Raw genomic sequence first — 6,685 nt, 5'->3', positions numbered from 1 at the left:
TTGAATTTAATCGGGTAAGATTTTTTTTAGTAATGACAGTGCATGTGTATATTAATAGAAAATGGTAGTAATATCCATGCAAGGATTGGGTTAAGAGAGTTTCATGTTGGACCTATTGTGCTTTCACTTTAAAAAAAGATCACGTTAGAGTTAATCCCAAATTGTTTCAAAACAATATAATTATAATATATTTTAAACAATAAAGCTTACCTTCTTATTTAACCCAAAATTATGTTTGAATTAGTAAAATTGCGTTTCAGTAATGGATGACTCGTATGTTAGATTTAATGGTTTTTATGACTTGATATTGGGTTTATATATACTTATGAATGTTGGTTTTCTTGATAACGTTAATGTAACTCTTCGAACTTGGTCTAGATGTCTAGGTCGTGTTTAGGGTGTTACATTTAGTGGTACTAGAGCCAAGTTAGTCAAATGTGCTTTCGGCTCATAATGTGTTATAAAAGGTAGTTAAATGAAAATATGATATCTAAGTTTCTCTAAAACTGATTTTCTAGTACATGACCGAGCCTACGATTTGAACCTATAAGTATTTCGTGTTATTATGGTGATTAACGAAACATTGTAGTGATTATATAAAATGCATATAACAAAACTGTTGTGTTAGTATGATGATTAACGGAAACACTTGTAGTGATTTAAATATATTATAGGATATAACACCAACGAATTCATTAGTTATGAATTTTTTTATAAAAATAATTAATTCATTCACAAACATGATTTTGGGTAGCTAAACCTTCCACCTTTTTGTGTTTATAATTATGTTTTATTTTATTTATGATCTAGCCCTAATATTTTGTTTCAGTTTGATTTAGTCCGCCATAGCTATTTTAAGTCCGAGTTAAAACGCCGTTTTGGGAATAGGGCGTTTTGTCCAATGAGTCGCTTTCGTTTTATGCGTGTTTTAATTAGGACCTTAATTCAGCTTTATTTTTTTAAAATTACCTGTAATTTTATTGAATTTCAAATCTAACCCTATATATTTATTTCTATTATTATATATATAATTTTATTATTATTATTATTATTTGTTTTATTTTTAACCTTATTTTTATATTATATATTATATAATTATTTTATATTATTATTATTTATTATATATTACTTTTCACAAAATATTATTATTTTACATTATTATCTATATATTATTATCATTAAAGGTTTTAACTTGTATTATATACTTATTTTTATGTTAATAATTACTTTACTTATATTCTATTATTATACATTTTGAAGATATTATAATATTATAATTTGTATAATACATATATTTCATCATTAATTACTTATTTTATATTATTCTAAACTTATATTTATATATATATATATTATATAATTATTTTATTATAAATATAAATTCTTTTACATATTTGGTATTTTATACATTATTTTTCTAAACCAATATATATATTTTTTATTTTATATATAATTATTATTCTTTTATAAAATTTTGTTATTATATATTGTATATTAAATACTATTTTAAAATTATTATTAAATATCATATTTTATTTGTATTATATGTATATCTTGTTAACAATTACTCACTTTATTTTATATTTTTATATATACTATATATACTAACTCTTTTATATTTTTATATTGTATATATCATTTAGGTATTAAATGTTATTTTATAATTATTATTTGATGTTATATTTTATGAATGTATATTGATACTATATTACCCTTTTTTATATATATATTAAATTGTATATCATGCATTTTTAATTATTACTTTGTATGTTTTGCTTATTCATCTTCAATATATGCTATGTATATCTTTGTACATATGTTGTTAAGATTTGCTATATTTATTTTTTATACGTATGTATCTAATGCATGATTTTATATTATTGCTATCATTTTGTTTAAATGCATGTTTTATTTACCTATTACGATAATATGTTATCATGCATGATTTATAATGTAATGCGATTCCTCATGCATCAATTTTCCAAGTTTTCAAAAATATAAAGGCAATGCTTGGCGTTTGGAAATTTCGAGAAAAATAGTGTCCTAACTTATTGGGTTGCAACTTTTCTCGTTGAGTTCGAATAGTTAAGCACCCTTCTAAGTTTTAAAAGTTTTCAAAGTGCAAGCGACTGTCTTGGAATTTCAAGGTGATGTATCCTAACTTACTGGATATGGCGCTTTGTTGTTTCAAGATAGGGATTTTCAAAAAGGCTAGCTTGGTATCAATATTTTGATACAAGTGAACCCCAATTTTCAAAATCAAAATATTTCAAAGAGGATTGCATCTTAAAATTTTTAAATTTCCGATATTAGAGACATTTGATAATTAATTAGGTACCAATTTTTGGGCGTTACGAGGGTGCTAATACTTCCTCGTGCGTAATCGACTCCCGGACCCGTTCTTTTATTTCGTTGACCAAAACTAATGATTTTAAAACAAAATATTTTAAAGGTGATCCAATCACACCTAAAAAGATTGGTGGCGAGTCCCGTTTTCATTTTTTTTAAAAAGTCGATTCCTATTTTCCAAAACTCGATTTAAAAAAATGGTTTCGACAATAATGATTTTCAATGTTTTGAGCCACAAATTCTTAAGCTTTTGGTAAATCTTTCTGATAAAACGAAAGTTCTAGTTTTAGAATTACATTTTACCTTTAAATTAATATTCTTAAAATTGCAAAATATTTGAACAAGCATAGAGTTTTGATGGCTTAAAACGAGCCAAATAATCATGAAAATTCTAAAATATAAAACACAATTTTTTTTATTTTATTTCATTTTAGTATTATTGTTATCCAAATTATGTTTTATTAAATTAAGCATCATATTATATTATTTTTCAAAATTTTTTGTTGAATTTTTATTTAAATATATTACAAAATTGTAGAATTATCACACGTGTTAAGGTACTCGATAAGTTTTTCCACTATCGAAATGCCTTGGAATCGAAATACCAAACCGAAACCAAATCAAAAACCCAAAACCAAAACTAAAAGTGAAAGCCCAAACTGACACCGAATCTAAAACTCCAAAGTGAAAACTAAACTAAAACCAAAATCGAAAACCCAAACTTAAGGCTTTTAACATATTTGGTAACTAAATTTAAGGCTTTTTAAAACCATTTATTGTTTCTCATTCTAATCGAACTTTAAATGATTTCTACTGTATGAAATGTGATCTTTCCGTTGGTCTGTTTTTCTAGCCAAATTGAATTCTGTCTTAGATGAACTAAGCTCCCAAAGTAGCCTAATTGAAATAGGAAACCTAGAAATTCTGAGCAAATTGCGGCGATTTGTAATATTTTTAGCACCAAAATCTTAAGCTTTTAGTGATTGGTTTTCATAAAACAAAATCTCTAGTTTTAGAATAACATTTGACCTTTAAAATAATATTCTTAAAACCGGAAAATATTTGAACGAGCATAGAGTTTTGATGGCTTAAAACGAGCCAAAAAATAATGAAAATTCTGAAATATAAAATACAATTTTTTTTCATTTTCATATTATTGTTATCCAAATTATGTTTTATTAAATTAAAAGTCATATTAAATTAATTTTCAAAATTTTTAGTTGAATTTTTATTATATATATTACAAAATTATAAAATTATCACACATGTTAAGTTACTCGGTAGGTTATCACACAATTGAAATGCTTTGGAATCGAAACCCCAAACAAAAACCGAATCCAAACCCCAAAACCGAAACTGAAACTGAAAGTGAAAGCCCAAACCAACAACAAATCTAAAACTCCAAACTGAAAACTAATTGAAACCTAAGTTGAAAACCCAAGTTAAGGGCTTTCAACATATTTGGGTAACTACATTTAAGGCCTTTTAAAACCATCTATTGTTTCTCATTCTTGTCGAAGTTTAAATGATTTCTGTTGTAATGAAATGTAATCTTTCCATTGGTTTGTTTTTCTAGCTAAATTGAGTTTTGTCTTAGATGAATTAAGTTCCCAAAGTAGCTACCTAGAAATTCTGAGCAAATTGTGACCATTTGTAATATTTTGAGCCCCAAAATCTTAGGCTTTTGGTGATTGGTTTTCATAAAACGAAATTTCTAGACCTTTAAAATAATATTCTTAAAACCAGAAAATATTTGAACAAGCATAAAGTTTTGATGGCTTAAACGAGCCAAAAAATAATGAAAATTCTGAAATATAAAATACATTTTTTTCCATTTTATTTCATTTAATATTATTGTTATCCAAATTATGTTTTATTAAATTAATTTTAAAATTTTTTGTTGAATTTTATTATTTATATATATTACAAAATTGTAAAATTATCACACATGTTAAGTTATTCAGTAATTTATTGCACAATCAAAATACCTTTGAATCAAAACCCCAAACAAAACCGAATCCAAACTCCAAAACCAAAATTGAAATTAAAACCCAAATCGACACCGTATTTAAAACCCCAAACCTAAAACTAAATTGAAACCTAAATTGAAAACCTAAACTTTTAAGGCTTTCAACATATTTAGGTAACTACATTTAAACCATCTTACATATTTATATATATATTTCTTCTCCCTTGAATTTTTATAATATCTAAACTTTTCATGGGTTACTTTTTATTATTTATTGTCACTCTCCTCTCAAATAACTATTATCGATACTTACAAACGTATATTTATAATTAATAACTATTAATTTAATTGAGAAATTGTTAGATACATGTTATTTAACAATAAAAATGCTATCAAACTTTTCAACTTCTTAATTATTAAGGATAAAATTTAAATTTATACATAAACTTTAATTTAATGTGCAATTGTATACATGAACTTTAATTTGGTACAACTATACATGTGAAACTCTAATTGTGGTTCAAATATATACTTGAAACTTTAATTTTGATTTAATCATACACATTTAAAGAAATATATACATCAAATTATTTTTATTGGATATATATAATTATTTATTGGATATATATAATTATTTATGTATGCAATATATAAACATAAATGATGTTATATAAATAATTATACTAATAATTTATAAGAATTGGATCAAATTAAAATTTTATATATAAAATTACACAAAATTAAAGTTCATATATACACTTGCACATTTAACTATAATTCATGTATAATTTTAAGATTTATCCCTAATTATTAAATATAAATATTGACATCTGTTGATCCTAGTTTTTATGTTTTATTTACTTATTCATTCTCAATTTTGAATTGTAGTAGAGATCAATATTTGTATTCATGTGAATTTTTTATCCCATTTTAAATTTTAGTCCAGGAATTACATAAAAAATGAAGAAGATCGAGAATGTTTCGTTTTCTAGATGAGTAAGCATTGATAGAATTTTAGAGACTAAAAAATGAAGAAATTGTAGTTCTTTTAACACAAGCATTTAATAGTCGAATCTCAAAATTATTGTTCTTTCTCAAATTTCAATTTGATTTTTATTGGTTATTTTCTCTTTTTTGATCAAATTAACTTTTCTATTTAGTTTATTAGCCAAAAAGTGAACTTTTATGTTATCTTTATCTATTTATATATATTGTGGGTGTGCCTCGCTTTTTGGGTAAACCAGAGAAGAAACATAATCGGTCACAATGTTACTTAACGGATGTGGCAACGTGTATTCAACTTAAACTGGATTTCTTCTCTCGTTAAACTCTATTATTTTTTTCCAATTAAACTTTGAGTAAGTCTAGGAATATTTTAGTCATAGGGTCTTTGTATTTAGGTTTTGAGTTTTGCTCTTTGAGATTATTTTTTCATCTTGTACTCTTAGATTATTGAAAGTTTTATTTACTTGTGATTTTTATCCTCTTGAATAGTTTTCCACATAAATTTTGTGTGTTCAATCTTCTTTATTTTTTCTATTTTATTGTTTATAATGGTCAATCCCAACATATATATATATATATATAATCGAACTTCTAGGAGAATAAAAGAAATAATTAGAATAAAAAGACTATTCACTTTCATTTAAAAATGCCAATAGAGCAATCTTTGATATTTTAGTGAAATTTATTACAAATATTCACATTGTCACTATTTTTTTGAACTTTAAGCCCTGGATCCTAACGAATCTTGGACCCTAAACTTTAGATTTAGGGTTAAAAGTCTAAGGTTCAAGGTTTAGGGTTTAGGATAAAAAATTACCAACATGATGTGTTAATGGCATAAAAAAATATTGAAATGACATTAAATAATTGGTAAGGGATAGAAGAAGATGTATGATCTGTTTATACAATCCTTTCTCATATATATATATATATATATATATATATATATATATATTATTCACATTGGAATCATGTTTAAATTTTATAAATATCAAGTAAATTAAAATTATTTAATGTCTTTTAATAGTCTTATTATTTTCTACTATAATCCATCTAACTCCAAGAATATGATATGAAATTTATTTAGAACACCTCCATCAATTTTATTTTTTAATAATTGGGGGAGGGAATGTGATTGCTTGGAATCGAACCCAGACTCTCATGCCTATAATATAATGTTCTTGTCATTAGGCCAATAGATTATCGGCCAATCAAATTTAAAACACGCATGTATTTATCACACTTGTTTAAAAATAATAATCTTATTAAATTTTAATGCCACTATTTATTTTTAAGTATTGTAAAATTAAAAAAAATTAAATTTTGAATTATAATCTAAAATGTACTGTGCAAGTAACTTGG

Source organism: Gossypium arboreum, chromosome 5 (assembly GCF_025698485.1).
Source record: "Gossypium arboreum isolate Shixiya-1 chromosome 5, ASM2569848v2, whole genome shotgun sequence".
NCBI classification, from domain to species: Eukaryota; Viridiplantae; Streptophyta; class Magnoliopsida; order Malvales; family Malvaceae; genus Gossypium; species Gossypium arboreum.
The sequence above is the reverse complement of the archived record's forward strand: the minus strand, read 5'-3'. Positions refer to the sequence as shown.